Genomic DNA, 25195 nt, shown 5'->3' with positions numbered 1-25195 from the left:
CTTTGCCTGTCTGTGAGGATTACTGATCCCCGAGGGTTTGGGAATGGCAACGCGGAATGGGTGTGCATTAACAAACTGATTTATAGTTACAGGCAGGGACAAAAATCTCATTTGTTGGTGTTAGCATTAATAATCTATCAATTATATTTCTTTTTGAAGGCAAACACTTTTCCTTACTTAGTAAACACATTGATGCTTTGCCTGAAACATCTTTTAAGAATAGCCATGCTGAGTAACTTATACATGACTCTTATCTACAGAAATCGGACAAGCTGCACAGGTGAAGGATGCCAACATTTCTCGGACAAGAATGACAGATTGTGGCAGATAATTGTACCTCTGACGCTTGCAATTATGAATTGGTGTCCCCAGAATGAAGAATAAAGTTGTGGACTCCGGAATACAATGTCTTTTTTAATAGGTGGCTTCATGGTTCTATGGTCAATTTTGCTCTTTGTACCACCATGCACAGGTTGTAAATAGTAGTTGGGGGAGGGTACCTATGCAATGTAGAAGATGGATAGTGTGTTGGGGTAATTTAAGTTGTATGTCGGCAAAGGGGAGGTTCGCATGTTTCCTCCATTGCATAGGAGGGGATCCGGCAGGGGCCGGACTGCACCTATGCAGCCCCTGCCTAATCCAGATGCAATTTTACTGGCTGGATTTGCTGGATGAAAAAATTGTGCCTGATGTTTCGGCACCCTGTAATCCTACTTGTGGAAGCACCAAGGCACTTATGGATAGTTGGAGCAGTGTACCACACAGTTAAGGCAGTCTGACTGACCTGTAATCTGAAACTTCATCTCTGTGATTTTATTTTTTTTAAAATATATTTTTATTGCAGGAATTAGCCAAAGTTACATATCCGATCAGAGACACGTCACCTGTATCAAGCATAAGAAAGAAACCCCCATAGGGGAAAACCCTTGTACACAGCCATTCAGCCCACATCCCGGAGGTTGGGCGGCGTGTTCGGTGAGTCCACGCATGAGGGTCTGGTAATCTTCAGGTGTCGATTCGAATAAGTGAACGGTCTTCTTCTGCTTTTCTAAACAACTTGAAAACACCCCTTACTTCCCACCCGACCCAAACCCCCCCCCAGAGGACCAAGGATTAATCACATGGTATGAAAACAGCAATGTCAGTAAGAGTATCCTACGCTTCCCTCTACCTCTATCCACCACCCACCTCCCCCTGCCCCGCCATCGGTGTGCTGTGTGTGTGGTAAGAGCTTGTGGAAGGCAACCATGTCCTGCTATATAGAAGATCGTTGTGACACATTTCTACTGGGACTGAGGCTGTACACCATCATCACTATCGCATTCGCTGGAAGAGCTGTAATCGTGCAAGGCCTGCACTAACGTCTCCCACTCCTGTGCTGCCTCCAACGTCTTCTCGTTCTGCTGCCGCCGCGCCATCTGATACCTCAGGGTGCTCTCCCCCATAGCCCACTTTAGAAGTTCATTGCGCCATTTATCGCCAGTTGGACCAACTCGTGCCTTCCAGTGCCTGGTTATCTCCCGCTGAATGAGCCCCAGATCAATAAACCTACTGGAGAGTTTGTTTTTAGGAGTATGGGGGAACCAATGTAGGATCCCTACCGCAGCGTCAAATAGCAGGGTCCTCCCAGTGACTCCATTAAGGGTGTCTCCTATCAGCAACCAGTATGAGGACAGCACAGGGCAGGACCACAACATGTGTATGAGGTCCGCCGCTGGCGCCCGGCATCTGGGGCAAGCCGTCGTATCTGAGGCGAAGTATTTCTGGATTTTCTCCGGGGTCAAGTAGGCCCGGTGGAGTATGTAGAAATAAACCAACTGAAACCCGGCGTGACCCGTTCCCTTCCAGGCTCGGCGCATTAGCTGCGCCCACGTGGTCTCCGGTATATCTTTCCCAATGTCAGCCTCCCACCGAGTCCTGAGTGTATCGAGCGGGGGCAGCCCCTCGCTGACCAATCTGGAATACAGACACGTTACTGCTTTGACCTTCCCCGACGACATCATGACGTATTGGCACACCATTGACGTTAGCGGCTCCTCCAGGCCCCTCTGCCAGTGCATCTGGATCGCCCGCGTGATCGCCGCGTGAAGCAGGAAGTCCCCCCGGGGTATGTCAAAGCGGTCCAGAATCTCCCGAAAGGGCAACAACACTCCATCCTCATAGAGGTCCCCCACCAGTTGTAGCCCTGTGTCTTCCCAGTACCTTAATCGCGACCAGTCGCCACCGTGTGGTAAGGCAGTGAGCATCCCCAGAGGGATCTCCAGAGCATATGGACGTTTCAGCTCCGCTCGGCCATGTGCACGGTTCCAGCACAAACGTATGGTGCGTTCTTCGTGTGTGAGGTCCCTCAAGGCTAGCCGTTGTCGCAGTGCGATATAGGAAATAACATGTCTGGGCATACCACGTCCCCTCCTCTCTTCTGGGCCTCGGAACTCCCTCGCTGCTTCCTGGGTAAAAGTCTGCAGCTGAGCTGCCAAATAGTACTTTTCGAAGTCCGGCACTGCTAGAACGCCCCTCTGATTACGGCCTCATCAGAGTCTTGGGTGCCACTCTGCGGTGGCCCGATCCCCAGAGGTACGCCACTAACATGGAATTCAGGGACCGGAAGGTGGCCGGCGGGATCCAGACCAAGAGCATCCGAAAGTAATATAGCAGGCGAGGGAGCGCCACCATTTTCAGCAGTGCAATGCGTCCAGCCACCGATAGCGGCAAAGTGGTCCAAAAGCCCATACTGCCCCGTAAGGCGCGAACACACCGGGCGATATTGCCGTCTAGGATATCGGCGGGGTCATGATACACATATACTCCTAGGTATTTGAGGCAGCTAGGCTCCCATCTAATCTCCCTGGTGGTGTCAGGTCTGGGCTCCCCCCTTCGAACCGGGAACAAGCAAGTTTTGGCCCAGTTCACTCTAAGGCCCGAGAGCTCCCGAAGGTCGTAAGGGCCGTATCAGCCCCGGTCAGGGCTTCGCCCGAATCCTCAAGGAATAGCAGCAGATCATCGGCATAAAGGGAGATGTATTGCTGCCCCATCGAGGTCCGTAACCCTCCGAAGTAGGCCCCAGTCCGAATCGACAACGCCAGTGACTCCACCGCGAGCGCAATGAGCAGGGGGGACAACGAGCATCCCTGTCTCGTTCCACTGGGTATTGTTGATAGATCAGTGGGCCCGATCTCACTCTGGCCATCGCCGAAGCGTACAGTACCATGGTCCATCGGATGAACCCTTCTCCCAGACCGAAGTGTACAAGCACTCTACGTAGGTACTCCCACTCCAGACTGTCGAAGGCCTTTTCCAGGTCAATCGAAAGGATTAAGGGGCACGGGGCCTCTACGTGGGGTTGCTCCAGTAGGCGGAATAGGTGGCGGATATTCATTGTCGTGTTGCATTTAGGGATGAATCCCACCTGATCGTCATGCACTAAGGAGCACATGTGAACCAACAGTCTTGACGCTAGTATGCTGCTCAGAATTTTGTAATCTACTGTTAGCATCGAAAGCGGTCGGTAAGATGCCGGGTCACTGGCCTCCCTGCCAGGCTTGAGTAGGGGAACCACCAGGGCCTCGCACATCGAGCCAGGGAGGCGTCCCAGGCGCTTCGCTTCCCTGTACACCACCAATAATCGGGGAGCCAGGAGGTCTACGTAGGTGGAGTAAAACTCCACCGGGAGTCCGTCTAGGCCCGGAGACTTGTTTCTCGCCATCCCCTTTATGGCGCTGCGGATTTCCCCTAGCTCTACGTCTTTACCCAATTCTTTCGCTTGTTCAGGCTCTAGTGCGGGGATCCGCAAACCCTGCAAGTATTCATCAATCTGGGCAGTGTCCTTTGCTAGTCTACTGCGGTACAACCTTTCGTAGTAACGCAGATAACAATCAAGTATCTCTGGCTGAGTGCATACGTCGGTGCCCTCCGCGGTACGCATTGTCATCGTTGGGGTGGTACGTCTCATGGGGTTGGCCAGCCAAGCAAGGAGTGCTCCCGATTTATCTCCCTCCGTCAGCGACCTGGTCACATAAGCCTTATAGTCGAAGCTACGCAGTCGTTCGACTTCCACAGCCACCGCTTCTCTCGCTGCTGAGGTTTGTCCCTGAAGTTCCGGGTGGCCGGGGCGGAGAAGCTCCATCTCACGAAGTTTACGGTCAGCGTTGGCCAGGTCGTCTAGAATGACCCGCCTCATTCCCACCTTCTTGGATATGCAATAACCTCTAACGACCACTTTAAATACATCCCACTCTGAGGCCCTCGTCCCAGCCGTGCCCTCGTTCACCGTGAAGTACTCAGCGATTTTGTCTTCAAGGTCCATCCTGAACACCAGATCCTCCAATATCTAGGGGCGCAGCTTCCAAGTGGGTACACTAGGGGCACCCGAAAACCATCGAAAATCTGCTATTAGGGGATTGTGATCGGAGACGGTCCTTGTCAAGTATTCAGACCGCACGGTCGCGGACACTAGTTCTGCCGATTCTAGCAGCCTGTCCAGTCGCACATGCAGCTCATGCATGCCAGAGAAGTGGGAGTAGTCCCGGGTGCATGGGTGCTGTGCTCGCCAAATGTCCGTCAGTCCCCATTGGACCTGCCTCTCCTTCCTACCCTTGGCCACCCGTCGGACTGGTGAGTCCGGGAGGGGGGGATGCGACCGGTCAAGCTCAACGTCCACCACCGAATTAAAGTCACCTCCCATCAAGAGGGAACCCGATAGGAAATGGGCCATGGAGCCCGACAGCGCGGTCAAGAAAGCGAGTTGGTCCACGTTAGGCGCATAAATGCAGCAAATGTTCAGAGCTCTACCCCCCAACGTGCCGGAAATTGCCACATATCGTCCCTCCGGATCCACCACGGATTTAGTAAACTGTAGGGGTACCCCGGCTCGCACCCAGATCAACACCCCTCTCGCATAAGCTGAGTATGTGGTGCAGTAAACCTGCTCTCTCCACCTACGCTGCAGCACCAATCCTTCTAACTTAGTAAGATGTGTCTCCTGTAGTAGCGCAATCTGTACCCCTCTGCGCACTAGGTAAGCGTGGATCTTATGTCGTCTGGACATGGTGTGAAGGCCTCGCACATTCCAAGTGATACATTTCAAATTAGTGAAATCAGCCATTGTCCCATGGTGTCTCATTTAGTTTCCCCCAGCAATGCTCAGGTATAAACAGTTTTACAATTAGCTTCACACCAATGGCGGTCTCCCCCCCCAACAACAACAGAACTTCCCCCTGTCTCACACTCCCCCATACCCTCCCAGAACAGGTCCCAAATAGTACCATCTAGTTTCCATCCAAACTGTACCCTCAGAACCCCCCCCCCCCGACTAACCCGACGGTAGCCACCGCAGGTGTGCCTTAAGGGCTGAGTGGGGGTCGAGCGCCGATAGGGGATCACCACGTCTCAATGCTGCCGAGACTTGACCGAGCCCCAAATCATGAAGATTGGGAAGAAGGAGCTACCCCAACCCACCCGGTAATCAATGGTCTAGCAGCTCCCGCCAGGGTCCCCCCCACCCTCCTCCACGCTCTCTCACCCATCTGGAACCAGCTCACCCGAGTTCATCCCTGCCCATCTAGTAGGCCTTCTGCCGAGTCAGGGGTAATCACAGGTAAGTTCACACTGTCAGTCTCAGAGTCCTCTATGTCCGATTGGCCCCCACCTCCGCCAAGTTCAGAGTCTTCCGTGATGGGTCCGCCCTGGGAGCTGGACAGGTTGGTAACCATCTCCAACACCCCTCGCCGCTCGGCCGCGGTCTCCACCGTCGAGGGTCTGCCCGGTCTGCCACGGCGGCTCCGAAGTCTCTTAGATCTCTGCTGATGCCCAGCTTCCGATGTGGATTGGAAGGAGGAACCAAAGCCATCTTTGCTAGCCCTGTATAACTCAAGCCAACTGCATACATCCTCCGGGTTTTTGAAGAATTTGGTCGTGCCATCTAGGATGATGCGGAGTTTCGCCGGAAACATCAAGGAGTACTGAATGCCCTCGCTCCGCAACTCCCGTTTGATCGCCAGGAAGGAGGCCCGTTTTCGCTGAGTCTCGTAGGTGTAGTCTGGAAAAATGTTCACTTGACTGTTCTCCACCTGGTACGGTCCGTTGTGCCTGGCGGCGTTGAGGAGAAGATCTCTGTCCCGGAAGTGCAGTAGTCGCGCCACCACCGGGCGTGGAGATCGGCCCTGTTGTGGAGGCTTGGCCGGTACCCTGTGTGCCCGCTCCAAGGTGTAGAAGGAGGAGAGCCCCTCAGTCGCCACCACAGTCCGGAGCCAATTCTCCAGATAGTCTACCATGTAGCCATTTTCAATCTTCTCCGGTAGGCCCACCACACGGATGTTGTTCCTCCTATTACGCCCTTCCGCGTCCTCCGCTCGTCTCTCCAAGTCCCCAATCCGGGATAGGGCATCCTTCATGGTAGCGGCCAGGATCTTTTGCGCAGGCTTCAAGATTCGCATCAAGCTCTCCACTTCTTTGACCCTGTCTGAGAGCTTGCCATGGTCCGCTCTGAGTAGGCCCAAACTTGTCGCGACCTGAGCAATGTCTTGTTGTAGGGCCGATCGTGTATCTGCGATCGCCTCTAGGATCCTATCGAATTGTTGCTGTAGGTGAGGGCCCCGGATCTCTGTGGGTCCTGCCGGTCGTCCTTGTCAGGAGCCTCCGTGTCCGAGACGGCCTGAGTGCCACGTTTGGCACCCTTTGGCTTCCCCATGACGACCGTGGCCTGCGGTGGGGAACTCAACAGACGTCCAGCCAGGGAAGGGTTGTAGCAAAAAGTCTGTAGGTGCCGGGTGTGGGTCTGTGTCATCGTAGGCCTTTAACCGTACCCAGATTAGTGGCGCGGCGTTCCCCCACCAGTCGGCCGTCTAGTGGTTAGCAGCGACCTCGTCTCCGGGAGCAAGCAGAGGGGGGGAAGAAGGAGCGATCGCCACCAGGTAGTGTTGCCCTGCCGAACTCGGGTCAGGCCTCGGTCTTCAACCACCAATCTCGCCGAGCCTTCGGTAGTCTATCCGAGTGCTGTTCAGCCGCTCGCTATGTCCCGCAGGACCCGAGGGGTTCCGGACACAATGGCGCCGAGCACGCCCGCTGTTAGCTTCAGGATCAAGACGGAGTAAGTCCGCTCTGCTCCGGGCAGCCCGGCGCCTCCAGCCACGCCCTACGGCACTCAGGGCCTCCGCAGCGCCGACAAAGTGACCAGCGATCTCGGCGGAAGTCGTCCGGGAGGGTCTCCGGTGGCCGCGGCCCCCCGGGCAGCCGGACGCAGCGCTGCTCCTTTCAAAAGGAAAAGTGTAGAGAGGATGAGCTCGGAGACGGCAAGCTCTCCAGGTCCGTGGCTCTCTCCGGACCTATAGAGACGGAGCGGGCGCCATCTTGAGCTCCGCTCCGCTCACTTCGCAGCTCCGATTTCTCTCTCGGTCAGGTGTTTCCCGGGGTTCTTCAGGTGTCCCCCGAGTCGGCCCCACCGTGCTCTACAGTTTGGGGGGCTTAGGGTGCTCGAGTCCCTCGGAATTCAGGATAATTGCGGGCTCGGTCTCGGAGCCGAGCTTTCAGGCGACCGCCGCCATCGGCGTCCAAGCCGCGCACCCCTGAAACTTCATCTCTGTGATGAGCTCAGTGGAAGTAATACCGATAAGAAGGCATCTTGTGCATCTGATACCCATTCTCTTTGTGTTTTCATAACTCACACCCAGTAATTCCCATTCATTTACACCTCTCGGACATTGCTTTACTGTTTGAGGGCGGTGAAACCATAGTCAGGCTGGAACTAGAATTCTTATCTGGGCGAAGTCACAAGCAAACCCCAAATTAACCTATGATCAACCCTCTGTTAGCTTGACACAGAGCAGTCAGGCTTACCTTAAAGGCAATGTGCAAAGCATTTGTGTAGCACTTCAAACAGTAGCACAGTGAAAATACACCAAAAAAAGATCTCATACCAGATTAGAACTAATGAGTTGCATTTAATAGATAAAACAAGACCAAAATTACTAACAAAAAATAAGGGTAAGAGAGGGTCTGAAGGGGAGATAAGTTTACCGACCAACATGCACCCTATCCCCAAATCTAACTAGTAAAAAACGCCAAAGGGGTGCTGTTGGTCAAAATAGACTAGAGAGTGTCTGCTTTCTCCTAAAAAGTGTGTGTATGAACTGAAAAGTAGTAAGAGAAGAAAAGAAAAAGAAAAAGAATACCCATCAGCCCACCCGTTGGCAGAACTTCATCATCTGGGATTTATTGAGAATAGGTTGGTATCCACTAGATTGCTCACTGTTGTTGTTGTGAGTAGGTTCTAGTAACGGATCCACCAGTGATGGGAAAAGGGGCCCAAAGGAGTGATGGTGTGAAGAGCTGAGGGCAAAAGGTTGCAGTGCTCAGGGAATATGTGCTAGTGAAAAAAGAGTGTATTAAAATTGACTAACATGGTGCCAAGTAATAACTTTTATTCTGGAGGTCACCATAGTGACAAGGTTAAAAAACAGAGTGTGGATAGAATTTAAGCAAATATTACTATCCAGGTGGAAGGTTAACTGGTCGACATGTTTCAGCCGGAATTGGCTTTCTTCAGACCTATGGTAACAACACTACTGCAACTATTAACCAAAAAGTGTGAGTTACATACCATACATAGGTAGCCTAACGTCTGACAGATCAGTAGGTGGTAGCTTCAAAGGTCATGGATGTAAAATCGCCTCTCCTAGAAAACAAAACAGTATATACAGACACACAGTATAACAGTAGAAAGTCGCAAAAATGCAATCAGACATATACACATCCAACAAGACATTACTCTTTTATTGTTTTATTGAAGTAATCACTCACCAAAAATTTGCTTGGGAGTGGCCTCACCTCGCCTGGCACTCGCTCAGGTAATGAGGCCCGCTCTGAAGAAATGAAAAAGAAATACCTTAGGAATCACTTCTCTAATATAGGTTCCATTTCATAAGAACCCCTGGTGTGAATCAGTGGGCATACAAAGGACAACGGACTCAGCTAGCCCAGCAAGCTGATGATGGAGACATCAAGACTGATGATACAATAGATTGAAGATATACTAATATGTATGTAAATGCCAAATGGCCCTATGGCCACTGCGCCTATCTGTTTGTATAGGGGATAATAATCAAGAGTGTACTATGCACACTATTTAACATCGTAATTCCACCAACTGTTGTGTATTATTTAGTAAAATCAGAAGACCAAGTGTTTATTTAAACAGATATTAGGTTGGAACTGTTTCAGCACCAAGGTCACTCAATGGACCCTGATGCATAAATTTAACATCGTTATTCCACCAACTGTTGTGTATTACTTGGTAAAATAGAAAGACCAAGCGTTTATTTAAACAGATATTAAGTTGGAACTACTTTAGCACCAAGGTCACTCATTGGACCCTGATGCATAAATCTACATCGACAGAAAACTGCAGAAAATGCAGCAGGCCCGAATCAAGAAGAGTACAGTTTCAGCAAGGTGGAAAAAACATTTTTTTCGCAAGGTGAAAATAGCCATAGCCATAATGTAAGTCAACATCCAAAGGACCCTGACCTGAGGAATCTAAACGCCGCTTTACTAACTTGTCCGTCGGTACCTCCAAACCCCTCTGAGATGAGGGGAAGGTAAAATGACGGACATGGACCGCCGCTTAAAAGCGTTGTCTGCGGACCGTGGAGGGAGCAGCCAGTCTAATATTGCCCTTTCTTTTTCGGTATATTGAGGGTCAAAATAAATAGCCCAACACATTAGGCGAGCGGACCAGAGAGGAAGCTATTGATGCCCGCAGTGTTATAAACATAATGTGTAAAGAGCGCATCGTATTTGCTTATAGTCGTCCCTGGACTGAAAGGCGCATACCTGATTGGATAGTGAGTCAGCCAATAAGGGCCGAGTTTAAGCCCAGACTACAAGTTGTACGGAGGGACTAGTAAAGAAAATACGTCCTACAGTTTCCATGATTTGATCAACAAATAACGAATCCAGGCCCAGCTAATGCCCGTGGGTAACAACATGGGATGCGGCCGAAGAAACAGAGATGGCCTCGCTCAAATCGTGCACCGTGACTCGAAAGGCTACAGAAGGCGGTGTCAATAAAACTGTCCTGACACTGGGATCATGTGGTTATGATATATTGTAAAAATCTGTAGCTAGGTTAATTAAGACTGTTATTAAGATTATTAATCTCTCTGGTGTTCCTTAAAGAAATAGTACGCCAAATGTTGTAAAAGGCGGACCAGAAGGAACACATGATGGGGAAACATAGGGGCGTGTCAAATGATGCCCAAACGGTATCAAATATTGAATGTGGATATAGTACAACTGTATTGTACAATAACGAACCAAAAAGTCGGTTTGAGACCGATGGTAGTGTCTTTTTAGATAACCTCCTGATCTTGGTTAAAGAAAAGGGCCTTACTGACAGACTTCTCGATGGCGCTGCGAGGTTTGGAAAGCATTTTCGGCATAATGAAACAAACCCAAGTCCTACAGAGAGGACTTGGTGCGCAAAAGAGGTCAAATGCCGTGAGCTGAAATTAACCACTGAGTCTTCCCCACTACCAGTGGTAGTTATTGTTGGCCCCGTCGGCTGCGGGTGTTGGGGGGTTCTTGTTCATCTTCCCAATGCACTGTAGGCTGACCTCTCCGTCGGCCACGGTTCTGGCCGCAGCCTTGTCCTAACATAGCCTGTCCGTCAAAGGATTGGGGTTGAAGGTGGTATTGTGACATTGGATGTGGAAAATGGGGATAACCCCATTGTGTTGGGGACCACCAAGGACCATGTTGGAAATAGTTACCTTGTCCACTCCTCCTACGATTAGGCCTGTTGTATTGGCCTCGACCTCTCCATTGGGAGGTGCCGCTGGTGCCCGAATCTGATTCATTTGAGTCAGTGTCGGAGGAGGATGTGGAGTAATTAGAACCGTGCCTCTTTCCTTTCTTTGTGAAGTCAGGTGGTACAAAATTCTCACTGGTGTATGGATAAATCTTTTCCATTGAGAATTTGGCTAGGTTCTTCTTAAATTTCTCTATCTTGGTAAAGAAGATCGAGTCTCTATAAGCCTTGATGGTTTTGTTGGCTTCATCCTGTTGTTTCTCGAACTGTCTATCAGTAAGAGTGGCTTTGATCTGACCCTCTAGAACCTGCATTTCAATGAGAATCGTATCTGCCACTCTTTTGGCAGTTCTGATGATAAGGATGAGCCAATCACGGGTACATCGCCACGTTTTTAACCTAGCTACAGGTTTTTACAATATATCATAACCACATGATCCCAGTGTCAGGACAGTTTTATTGACACCGCCTTCTGTAGCCTTACGAGTCACGGTGCACGATTTGAGCGAGGCCATCTCTGTTTCTTCGGCCGCATCCCATGTTGTTACCCACGGGCATTAGCTGGGCCTGGATTGGTTATTTGTTGATCCAATCATGGAAACTGTAGGACGAATTTTCTTTACTAGTCCCTCTGTACAACTTGTAGTCTGTGCTTAAACTCGGCCCTTATTGGCGGACTCACTATCCAATCACGTATGCGCCTTTCAGTCCAGGGACGACTATAAGCCAATACGATGCGCTCTTTACACATTATGTTTATAACACTGCGGGCATCAATAGCTTCCTCTCTGGTCCGCTCGCCTAATGTGTTGGGCTATTTATTTTGACCCTCAATATACCGAAAAGAAACGGCAATACTAGACTGGCTGCTCCCTCCACGGTCCGCAGACAACGCTTTTAAGCGGCGGTCCCTGTCCGTCACGTTACCTTCCCCTCAGCTCAGAGGGGTTTGGAGGTACCGACGGACAGGTTAGTAAAGCGGCGTTTAGCTCCCTCAGGTCAGGGTCCTTTGGATGTTGACTTACATTATGGCTATGGCTTTTTTCACCTTGCGAAAAAAATGTTTTTTCCACCTTGCTGAAACTGTACTCTTCTTGATTCGGGCCTACTGCATTTTTTGCAGTTTTCTGTCGATGTAGATTTATGCATCAGGGTCCAATGAGTGACCTTGGTGCTAAAGTAGTTCCAACTTAATATCTGTTAAAATAAACGCTTGGTCTTTTTATTTTACCAAGTGATACACAACAGTTGGTGGAATTACGATGTTAAATTTATGCATCAGGGTCCATTGAGTGACCTTGGTGCTGAAACAGTTCCAACCTAATATCTGTTTAAATAAACACTTGGTCTTCTGATTTTACTAAATAATACACAACAGTTGGTGAAATTACGATGTTAAATAGTGTGCATAGTACACTCTTGATTATTATCCCCTATACAAACAGATAGGCGCAGTGGCAATAGGGCCATTTGGCATTTACATACATATTAGTGTATCTTCAATCTATTGTATCATCAGTCTTGATGTCTCCATCATTGGCTTGCTGGGCTAGCTGAGTACCGTTGTCCTATTTATGCCCACTGATTCACACCAGGGGTTCTTATGAAATGGAACCTATATTAGAGAAGTGATTCCTAAGATATTTCTCTTTCATTTCTTCAGAGCGGGGCCTCATTACCTGAGCGAGTGCCAGGCGAGGTGAGGCCACTCCCAAGCAAATTTTGGGTGAGTGATTACTTCAATAAAACAATAAAAGAGTAATGTCTCGTTGGATGTGTATATGTTTGATTGCATTTTTGCGACTTTCTACTGTTATACTGTGTGTCTGTATATACTGTTTTGTTTTCTAGGAGAGGCGATTTTACATCCATGACCTTTGAAGCTACCACTTACTGATCTGTCAGATGGTAGGCTACCTATGCTTGGTATGTATAAAAACGGAACCTCCGGAACCTCCTGAGGCTTGAGCCGGGAGTAGAGCGAATTTGCGCATTTTTAAATGTAAAGTGACAGAATTGCTTTTATCTTTTAAAACTTGCACTCACCTGCCCTGGGCACCTCGCGTTTTCACGAGCCCTCTGACAGCTGAGCTACAAGCTGCCTCTGGCGAGGGTTTGTTTTGGTTTTACCTGCCGCCATTGCCCAGGACATAGGCCACGCCCACCTGGCCAGGCCACGCCCACCTCCACCTTCCCGCGCTATATAGAGAGCGCTGATTGCAAGCGCTGCATGTATAAAAACGGAACCTCCTGAGGCTTGAGCCAGGAGTAGAGCGAATTTGCGCATTTTTAAATGTAAAGTGACAGAATTGCTTTTATCTTTTAAAACTTGCACTCACCTGCCCTGAGCACCTCGCGTTTTCACGAGCCCTCTGACAGCTGAGCTACAAGCTGCCTCTGGCGAGGGTTTGTTTTGGTTTTACCTGCCGCCATTGCCCAGGACATAGGCCACGCCCACCTGGCCAGGCCACGCCCACATCTCATCCCCCCTGCCAGCTATAAATCATGTGTCCATACAGGAAGCGCAGCGGACGAGCGCAGCGGGCGCGACGATTGCGCGCCAAAGGCGCGCATAAGGCAAGCTCGTCTGCGCTCGTCCGCGCCGAGTCTGGGCCAGGGGCCACCTCCCCTACATCCTATGCCAAACATCCCATAACCTACAGTGCGGAGGTCCTCCTTGGCATGAGGTCCTCAGGTCCGGTCTGTGAGCTGCATCGCTACGAGGTAACGTCCCTTCCAACCATTTGTCCACATTGCAACGCCCCTTTTACCCGGTGGCAAACTAAATCACCGCAGCAGGAATACCGTATGTTTTCACTAAACTGCAGATCTCTGCCAAAACATAAGGTGGAAATCTCGGTTCTATTAGAAGATCGTTCGCCGGACGCAGTATTTCTATCTGAAACATGGCTGACACCCGACTCAGACCCGGCTGTTGTAACCTCCCTCCCCTCGGGCTTTCAAATCATCCGACAAGATCGTTCGGAGGGTAGAGGTGGAGGGTTAGCAATTATATTCAAGGAACAATATCACTGTAGACTCATCCCTGAAACTATCCCAGACTGTGAGAGCCTCGCTTTCTCGCTGGAGTTCTCCCCTAACCATTGCTTTTCAGGCACATTGATATACCGCCCACCTGGTCCCCCTAAACAATTTCACAATCTTTTATCAGTAATTATGGCACCACACGTTAGCACTTCTGCCAACTATACCGTGTTAGGTGACCTCAATTTTCATTTTGACTCACCGCTGGATTCTCTGGCTATCACGTTAGCCGATGACCTGGCTGCGTTGCAACTTAGCCAACGAGTAAAAGCATCGACCCATGAGAAGGGTCACCTGTTAGACCCAGTGTTCAGTAACTGCGAGGACCTTGTGGTTGGGTTTCCGCTCCCCCTCCCGTGGACTGACCACTTTTTGGTGCCCTTTACTTGGTCTACTCAGAAATCCGGGCCGGTAAAACCATCGATAAGACTCGCCAGATCCTGGGCACGGATACCTACAGAGGAATGGAAAAACCTACTTATGAAAGAACTTCCCCCTAACAACGAGGATCCATGTTTGGCTAACCAGGCCTATGAAAACTGGATCCTGCACTCTCTCGAATCCATCCTCCCCCTCAAGAAATCAACGGTAAAACGCCTTCATAAAACAGCACCGTGGTTTTCAGAGGCACTTAGGAACAAAAAGCGCCAATGCCGGCAAATCGAAAGAAAATGGCGCCTAGACTACTCCATGGAGGAAAAGACTCGATATCGAGAGGAGATAAAAGCATATAAAAGGGAACTAAAAGCCGCCCAAGCAGTGTACTTCTCTGACAAGATCTTAGCTGCAAAATCCAAACCTAGAGACATTTTTCAAACCCTGCAAAAACTCACAAAACTCCCGTCCCCAATTGCTTTGAAGGAAAAGTCTGTTTCCCAGTGCAATGACTTGGCTGAATTTTTTCCAGCAAAAGTAAATAAAATATATGCCTCCTTTCCCTGCACTCTTACTACCACCCCTCCGCTAATTCAGGACAAAATCAAGACCTTAGACTCCGCTCCAGCCCCTCCACCTCTGCTCAGTCACTTTCCTTGGATGGATCTCGAAGTATTGGAGTCCATGGCTCGGAAAGTAAAATCCGGATCTCCATCTGATCCGGCACCCCCTGAGGCCATGATGTTGGTCTTTCAGACTGTCCTACTGATCATTAGGAACCTGCTAAATGCCTCCATTGCCTCGGGCATTGTCCCTTCTGCTTGGAAACGGGCGATGGTCCGAGCGCTGATAAAAAAGCCCAATCTGGAACCATCGGATTTTGGGAACTATCGTCCAATTTCCATGCTTCCCTGGGTGAGTAAGATCGTGGAGAGGTATGTCAATCTCCAGCTGGTCAGCTTCCTTGAGGATAACCAGCTGCTAGACACCACCCAGACAGGGTTCAGGCCTAAGCATGGAACAGAATCCGCCCTCCTAATGGTCATCGAGGAGTCCAGGAAAATCCTTGATCAGGGAGGATCAGTGGCAGTGGTCCTCCTTGATCTCAGTGCGGCATTCGACACGGTCAGTCATGCCACCTTAATGAACCGTCTTTCGAATGTCGGCATTGTGGACAAGGCGTGGCTCTGGTTAAAATCTTTTTTGAGCGACAGGTCATTCCAAGTGTTTGATGGACAGACAGTGTCTTCTAGCATTCCCCTGAAGTGCGGAGTCCCGCAGGGCTCCTCATTAAGCCCCGCGCTTTTCAACATCTATATGAGGCCACTGGCTGAGGTAGTTCGTCCGTATGGAGTTAAGATCATATCCTATGCGGACGATACCCAGCTGGTGGTCTCATTAGCGCAGGAGGCTCTTCAACCACGATCAGGGGGACTTACCAAATGTCTGGAGGAGGTGAAGACCTGGATGACTCAGTCATCATTAAAACTTAATGGTGACAAAACGGAGCTCATGCTCCTGGGCCCTGCCGACCCCACATTTTTCAACTCATTGTGGCCCCCCTGTCTAGGTCCCCCCCCGGCCCCGAAGGATAACATCAAAAGCCTAGGGGTATGGCTGGACAGGAGTCTCTCACTCAACACCCAGGCCACAAAGCTTTCAGCCACCTGCTTTGGAATACTCAGGACACTGAAGAAAGTTCTTCCTTTGCTCCCAATGGAGGCAAAGCAGATAGCCATACAGGGCCTGATACAATCACGGCTGGACTCCAACAACGTCTTATATCTGGGTGCACCAGAGTACACCTTAAAGAGACTACAGCTGGTACAAAACTGTGCCGCGCGTACGCTGCTGCAGATTCCTCGCAGATTGTCAGTAAAGGCGGCTCTGACCAATCTTCACTGGCTCCCAGTGCGTAAGAGAGTCTTTTTTAAAGCAATGTGTATTGCCCATCAAGCTTTCTGGGATTCGGGTCCTCCAATCACCCGTGACCTAGTAAGCCAGTATCACCCAGGTAGAAATGTGCGCTCTAGTCAGGCCTTCATGGCAGCAGTCCCCAGAGTCAAAAGGTCTAGAACTGGCGGAAGGACGTACGCCTTCAACGCCGCCAAGATCTGGAACTCCCTCCCGTTTCACCTGAGATCCAATCCTGATCTCGTTTCCTTCCGTAAACAATTAAAAACACACCTATTCAATTCTGTTTAACTTAACTCAGTTGTTTTCCCTCTTCTTCTGGTTCTCAACCTCTTTATCCTTCACTGGTTCCTTTTTTAGCGCTTGGACGCCTCAGGGCAGCAATCGCGCTGTTTATAAATTCACTTTCATTTCATTTCATTCATTTATAAATTCACTTTCATTCATATGTAACTCACACTTTTTGGTTAATAGTTGCAGTAGTGTTGTTACCATAGGTCCTGAAGAAAGCCAATTCCGGCTGAAACATGTCAACCAGTTAACCTTCCACCTGGATAGTAATATTTGCTTAAATTCTATCCACACTCTGTTTTTTAACCTTGTCACCATGGTGACCACCAGAATAAAAGTCATTACTTGGCACCATGTTAGTCAATTTTAATACACTCTTTTTTCACTAGCACATATTCCCTGAGCACTGCAACCCTTTGCCCTCAGCTTTTCACACCATCACTCCTTTGGGCCCCTTTTCCCATCACTGGTGGATCCGTTACTAGAACGTACTCACAACAACAACAGTGAGCATTCTAGTGGATACCAACCTATTCTCAATAAATCGCAGATGATGAAGTTCTGCCAACGGGTGGGCTGATGGGTATTCTTTTTCTTTTTCTTTTCTTCTCTTACTACTTTTCAGTTCATACACACTTTTTTTAGGAGAAAGCAGACACTCTCTAGTCCATTTTGACCAACAGCACCCCTTTGGTCAAAATTACAAACATCCATTAAGTAAAACCGGAGATATGCAGGTTTAACGTTTTCGGTGGGCATGCTGGACTGGGAAAAAGTCACAAGTTCAGCCCGACCACGATGAAACATGGGCCATCAACTGGTTCGCAGTTATGTTCACTTCAGAGTATGTTAATTCCTATTTGCAGAGCGTTACAAGTCCCCACGTCAAGGATGCACCATGAAGCCGAGGTGATGCGTTGGTTCGGAGGTAACGTGAAATTCTGCAGCGTTGTCGAGAAACCTGTCGACTTGGGCTTGCAATGCGAACTCCAGCAACAAGGACGACTTGAACAGCCATAACGATGCATAGATTGCAAGGAGCTGCAAGGCTGTGATGTAACAATCTGTGTTGTCATAGAGGCTGCCATCCACAAAAGATTAGCGTTGCGAGTGATTGCATTAGGAATGTGTCACGCAGTGGCGTTTCTGAGGCAGGCTGCCAGGTCGATGTGTGCTGGGAGAATCCTTGCAAAAACCACAGTTGATGGACAGAATGTAGAACAATGTCATACTTTCACCCCAGTACAGAGATCTGGGCCCAAATCCATCGTTTTTTTGCACTCCACACCACCCCAGTTCAGACATGGCCACACACAAATCAGTCTGACCCTGTGCCTCATGGGACCAGTCCAGCCCGAACTGCCAAGCCATGCCTTCCCTGGACCGGAAACAAGCTTCAGAGGACCGGTTTCTGGCATTCCAGCCATCTTCAGAATCCTTGCAGCAGAGGCAATACATTGGTTCTGCTCGAGGTTGCACTGCACAGCAGAGGAGATGCATCAGTTCTGCAGTATCCACAGATGGGCTGGAAGAGCACCTTCATGTCCTGTTCCAGGACTGGTGTGGCACAATTTGTCAGGGTAACTCACAGTTTCAGAATCTAGGTGCTGGTTAACAGAGACTAGCCCTTGGAGTCATTCTGGTGGTCCTGGGTACAGGTTCCAGGTCCAGTCCTTCTTATCCAGGCTAGAGAGCAGTAGGCAGCAGGTCTGTACAACAGGCAGCAGTCCAACAAGACAGTAGACCCGCAGATCAGCAGAAAGGCAGAGAGGCAGTCTTTTCAGCAGCACAACAGTCCTTCTTCTTGGCAGATTCCCCACACAGGTCCAGAAGTGCACTAAGGTATTGGTGTCTGAGGTCCAATATTAATACCAGATGCCTTCATTAAAGTGGACCAGCTTCTAGAGTTTGTCTTTTGAAGTGCACATGTTTACAGATTAACTACAGGGGATGTGTGTAGAGAATGTCACAGCCTATTCAAGTGTAAGTAGGGCTGGGCCCAGCTCTTCCTTCTCATCCTGGCAGAGATGGACCATTCAGGCACACGTAGGCTCTCTATTCTGTGTGGCTGACTATGAGGAGTAGACAAAGCCTAACTATCAGCTACACCCAGTAATGTGAGCCAGAGACAGGCTGCAGGCCCAAAATTGGTAACAAAGGAAAATGCTAACTTTCTAAAAGTACTTCAAACAAACAGAGAGAGAAAGGGTATTCTACATATGTGTAGGGAGGGAACTCCTGGTCTCTTGGTAAATACTTTTAACAACAGAATGGAGGAGTGCCCCATTGGGTTTTCCGGCAAAGAAATCTTCTGCAGTAGGAAATGGTGAGCCCAACCATTTAAAGGGTAAGGATAGCCGTTTTAGAAGACCCCTCACTCACCAACCTAGTTGGCGACATGCTTCATCATCGGGGTCCCACCCAAAAGGCCGAGTGCCAACAGGGTGTGCTTCGACACCTGATTACAGTGGAGCGGGATATTTCTTTTTTTAAATGTGCAGTGCTAAAAATACAGTGAGTGATATTAAAAAGGGGTCAACGCTACTCACTCGTGGACTTTATTCCTGAGTGGTTGAACTCCCTATAAAAACAAGTGATACACCTATGTCTAATTAAGTAGGCTTTGGTGTTTGGAGAAGAGTAGTGTATTAAAATAGAGACGTGTGTTATGTATTTAAAATACTTTAAACACATAACACACGTCTCTATTTTAATACACTACATTCACTGTATTTTTAGCACTGCACATATAAAAAAGAACTATCCCGCTCCACTGTAATCAGGTGTCGAAGCACACCCTGTTGGCACTCGGCCTTCGGGGTAGGAACCCGATGATGAAGCATGTCACCAAGTAGGTTGGTGAGTGAGGGGTCTTCTAATAGGGCTATCCGTACCCTTTAAATGGTTGGGCTCCCCGTTTCCTACTGTAGAAGATTTCTTTGCAACTTTCTAAAAGTGCCGTACTCAAAATTATAATTTAAAATTCAACTTTAGCATAAGAGAGGATTTTTCATTACAGTTCCAAAGACATCAAACATGAACTGCTTACCTGTTCCCATTTGGAAATTACAGCTTTTTAAATGTTGCCCTATGGAGAAGTAGGCCTTGCATTAGTGAGAAATGAATTTAAGAGTTTTTCACTATCAGAACATGTCAAACCTAAAGGTACATGTCCTACTTTTTAAATTCATGGTACCCTGGCATCTGGGCTGCCAAGTGCCTACCCTGGAGTTGACATATGTTAAAAAAGGATTGGGCCTAATGCAAGGTTTATTTTGCCAGTTTGACATGGAGGTTTAAAACTGCACACACAGGCTGCAATGGCAGATCTGAGACATGGTTAAAGGACAACCTAAGTAGGTGGCACTTTAGGTTCTGTAGGTCCACTAGCAGCATTTAATTTACAGACTGACTGACTGACTGGGCATTTTTAGAGCGCTCAACTCCTATGGCGTCTTGGTGTTAGGATAGGTTTATACTGGTCCAGATGCTCATTTATTTAGGGGCAATTTGGAAACAGCCAGGCCTTTACCTGTTTCCTGAAGATAGTTCTGTTGGGTTGCAGTCTGAGCTGTGAAGGAAGGAAGTTCCACAGCTTAGCGGCTTGACGGTAGAAGCTTTTACCACCATATCTAGCCTTTTTTATTCTGGGCACCCGTACCAGCCCTGTGTTGGCAGATCTCAAACTTCGTGGCGGATGGTACCAAGAGAATAGCTTTCGAATGTCAATGGTGCCGCCTCCGTATAGCGCCTTGTGCACTAGACAGAGGGCTTCAAATTTCACTCTTTCAGGGATGGTGAACCAGTGGAGATGTCTGATGCTAGTAGACGTGGAATGGAAATTTGGAAGAGCAAGCAGCACACGGGCAGCCGCATTCTAAAGGGACTGTAGTTTGACCTTTGTCTATACCTAAGTATAGCGCATTCCATAGTCGATTCGGGAAAGTACAAGGGTTTCAATTACCGTTTTCCTTAGCGTAATTGGGATGAACTGCTGGATTTTCCCCAGAACTTTCAACATGAAAAAACAGGTAGAGGTTACTTTATTGATTTGCTTTCCGAGCTTTAATTCACAGTCAAAAGTAAAGCCAAGGTTCTTTGCCTTGGTCACCGGGGTTGGACAACTACCAGCCTCCGCAGGCCACCAAAGTTGATTTCAAACTGAGGGGCCCTTCCCAAACTCAATAACCTCAGTCTTATCAGTATTGTGTTTGAGGAGGTTTGCGTTCATCCAGGCCATGGCTGCAGTAAGACAGCTACGGAATTGGGGCACTGTAATGTCCACCCTCTGCGAGACCGACACCACTATCTGGGTGCCATCTGTGTATGACACCAGATTGAAGCCACAGTGTTTAATTAGTCTGGCAGGAGGTGTAACATAGATGTTAAAGAGCATTGGAGACAGAGCAGACCCCTGTGGAATTCCACAGGGAAGGCACAGATTTGCAGACTTCAGTCCCTCCCAGTGGATCAGTTGTTCCCTGGGTATATGTAGTACTATTTTACTAGCGACTTACTATTAAATTAAATATGCTAATTGAGGAAAAGCCATTATTACCATGTTTTAGGGAGTGAGCACTTGCACTTTAGCACTGGTTAGCAGTGGTAAAGTGCACAGAGTCCTAAGGCCAGCAAAAACAACATCAGCAATGAAGAAAGGCAAAAGGTTTGGGGAAGACCACCATATGACTGACAGCTCTACCAGTATGCATTTATTTGTGATAAATATAAAATCTGTGTGACTGGATGGACAAGTAGCCCAATTATCTTCTCAGAATCACAAACCTAACAAGAATAATGTTGGGGTTAAGGAACATATGTACATGGCACATACAGGTGAAAAGGAGGAGCAGGGTTCATGCAAGAATGTTTACTACCAGACGCAAAGTGATCTTCTTTCAGCTCCTTCCCATGGCAATGTGGCCCCTTTGGTGTATTTTGAGGTTGTGTGCTTCCCCTTCCTGTCTTAGGCAGAAGCCTAGTATTGCCATGGCCTACAACCAGCTCAGAAGAGGATGTAAATCACTAAATTCTAAAACTATTCATGATCATAACACAAAGAAGAAGCACAGTAAGTCTTACTTATAATTAAAACCAATAAGCTATTAAGGGGCTCATTAGGATGTCGGTCAGAAAGCCTCTGACTTCAGGTAATAGGCTTTATGAACGACATCTGTGGTTTAAAGTCTAAATGGCTAATGACAATGTAGACCGTCAGAGTTTAAACTGGCTAAGTGCCTACCCTAGGGGTGATTTATATATGTTAAAAAAGAAGGATTGGGCATAGCACAAGATTTATTTTGCCAGTTTGACATGGCAGTTTAAAACTGCCCACACAGGCTGCAATGGTAGATCTGAGACATGCTTAAAGGACTACCTTAGTAGGTGGCACGTTAGGTCCTGCAGATCCACTAGCAGCATTTAATTTACAGGGCCCGGGTACATGTAGTACTATTTTACTTGCGACTTATAAGAAAATTAAATATGCTAACATTGAGGAAAAACAATTGTTACCATGTTTTTAGGAGTGAGCACTTGCCATTTAGCACTGGTTAGCAGTGGTAAAGTGCACAGAGTCCTAAGGCCAGCAAAAACAACATCAGCGATGAAGGAAGGAAAAAGGTTTGGGGAAGACCACCCTAATGCTGACAGCTCTACCAGAATGCATTTATTTGTGATAAATATAAAATCAGTGCAACCAGATGGAAATGTAACCCAATTATCTTGTCAGGTTCGCAAACCTTACAAGAATAATGTTGGGGTTAAGCAACATATATACATGGCACATACAGGTGAAAAGGAGGAGCAAGGATCATGCAAGAACGTTTGCTAACCCGTGCTTAACCCTCTGGCAGCTCAGCATCAAAGCAGTTAGGTTTAACTTGGAGGTAATATGTACACTATTTATGCAGCACATAAACAGTAATAAAGTGAAAACACAAGTTTAAATTTTTTTTTTTTAGAAAAATAGAGTACATTTCAGTAACTTAAATTATATTAAAACATCAACAATCCAATTAGTAGATCTGGAGATATGCAATTTTAAAGATTTGAGTAAAAAATAGCACCAAAACAAAAAAAGAGCTAACTGGAGGTATTGGGTCGTGCGAGACAAGGACAAAGTCACAAGTTCAGGCCACTCACACTGGATAGTGGGCTGCATACAAGGACCATTTTAGTCCAGATGAAAAAAGTTACCTTCTCAAAGTCCCACACACAGAGTTCAAAACCTCAGGATTTCTCAGGAGAATCTCTACTGAGTAGAGAAGTGTGGCTCAATGGTTAGAGCAGCAGACCCTGATGCAGTAGTCTGGCCGGGACCAGGGTTCAATTCCCGCCTCAGCGGGTCTTGGGCTCAATTTCCTCGGACCTGATAATTCTCACCTCGGTGCCTATTCTGATCATTAGCCCCACTCTGCACCTCTGGGCAATACCTTGCTTAATCTCTACAACGGCCCCAACAATGCTGAGGATGCCTGACTTCACCTTGGGGGTGCCCAGGAGTGGGCACTTCACAGGGAAAGCCAGGATGGGTTCCTCAGCGGTATTCGTACAAGCACCAAGATGCCTCCGGGTAGTCGTGCGCTATATAAGTGCGTAATTATTAACTGATGCCAGCCAAGGGTCCTGGACCTGAGGAGACACATCTTTGGGGATTAGTTCCCTCCAGCATAGGCCAGCAGGGTTTAGGCAGGCCCAGTTGCAGGTCCAGGCAGAGGCAGTTGCAGTAGGACAACTGGGCCGCTGCAGGGAGGCCTCTGGAACAGTACCAGGAATGGCAAAGCTGAAAGTGTGACTCCTGGACCAAATAAAGGTTCTCGCTTGAGTAGTATTATGCTCAACGTCATCTCTAGAATGGCACTCTGGAAGTTGAAGAATTCCTGTTAATAAAATTCTTCAATTCAAGGTTCCTATCAACTATCGGGATTGACCCATTTGAACTATTAGTTGACTGAAGCAACACCCCATAAATCATTTGTCCTGTGTATCATTGTCAGATGCTGAAGGAAATCCTTTTTATCTCAGCAGTATTGATGATGGGTTCAGCTGGGCGAGTGTAGATTTTGTAGTCAGCACTTTTAACTTCACTTGGATGTTGCTGCCTCAACACAGAACCTAAGTGCATCAAACAAACAAACTCAGATATGGAACGAGCACTTGGCTGGACACTGACCAAGCATTGACAGGGTTCATCGGTAGCAAGAGAAAAGGTTATGGCTTAGAAGGAACAAAAAGCTCCACATGCACCAGCTGTGGACAATACCCACCCAGAGCATCTGCCCTTAGGAGACTCCTCCTGTCTTCCACCATCAGATACATGACCAGTTGTTTGTTAAAGCTCTGTAGCCCCTTTTCCTTTAATCAATTCTGTGTTCCTACTCACAGGCTAATTAAATCCTCATTCTCAACTTCTGTTTGATCAGCTTGAGAATGCGGTTTGACATCAGTTCGGACCTAGAATACTATTCGCTTTGACCTATGGTCTGGGCTCTCTGTGATAGCTCTGATGACACATTCAGGATTTTGCTGATTGGATCGGTGGCCCGTCTTAGAAAACATTGCTCCCAGAAGTCTATGCGATCACTCATGCCTTCTGCATAAGGACGATGGTGAAAGAAATACAACAGGACAGCCAATAGCTACACAATTTAGCTCCTGAAATCCAAGGTACTGCAGACAGGTAAAAAGAAACATGTGGTAGCTATGGACGTCGTTCAGGGATCGCATTTGTGACTCGTGGCTTGCCCCATGCTACCCCCTGGCACTGCCTTTGAGACCCACGGCCTCGGAGTTGGCAGTCAGTTGGGTCTACACTCTATGTTTCCTGTTGATTACATTATTACACTAATAGTGGAATATATATATTAGTACTGTAAAAATGGAGTTCAATTAGCTGAAATATGACCCTCTCTGGCAGATGAGGTATGTAAAAATAGTTTCAAATGTATGGCGTGTGCGTTCTTGCGGGTGTGTATATGTAAGCATGTGTGTGAGTGAAGATCAAGATCAAAGGGTGTCTGATGTCACTTCCGCTACCCCTGGCATTTTGGTGAATTGATGCATGGTGGAAGATACATCTCAGTAGCACTCAGAGTACCCATGGACAAGTGAAATCAAAACCATGAGATCTCAGCTGGCGGCGAATGGAGTTAATGACAGCAGTAGCATTCTCATTCAGGTCCGTGGATGCCATAATAGTCTTTCAGAACGAACGTTGCCTAAAACCTGTCACATTTGGACTGTAATTGCTTTTCTGCACGTGTCAAGATTATATGAATTTGTCTACCCTCTTTCTTTTCACATATAACTAAGAAGAACCTGAATGATATATGTTAATGTGATTTATAAAAGTGATAATTTACAATCTGGATGCCATAGGTGCAGATTGATGCTTTAGGACGTGCTCGGGCCTCTCCACAGCCAGACAATGCTTCGAAAAAGATGCCTTTCAGAAATCAACACTTGCTTAGAAAGCCTGCTATTATTAAGGAGGTGCTAAAGAGTCCCTGGAAGTGAGAACAAGCCCGAGCCTGTGGGTGGCTTTCAAAGCATATACTTGAGATGCATTCTTCTTTTAATGGGACATTACATTACACGTCTGGTGTGAAATATGTCATACAGCAAAAAGAACGGCTATCAGTATTTGCAGCTTCAAAAAGCAATGAAAAACAATTTTTCTGAAACTTTTTATGCTTAACTTTTTAGCACATGGAGATATGTACATTTTAGTAGCTGGCGCCGTACCCTTAACTTGTAACTCCTACGTTC

Source organism: Lissotriton vulgaris, chromosome 5 (genome assembly GCF_964263255.1).
Source record: "Lissotriton vulgaris chromosome 5, aLisVul1.2, whole genome shotgun sequence".
Classification (NCBI taxonomy): Eukaryota; Metazoa; Chordata; class Amphibia; order Caudata; family Salamandridae; genus Lissotriton; species Lissotriton vulgaris.
This window is presented reverse-complemented; position numbering follows the sequence as displayed.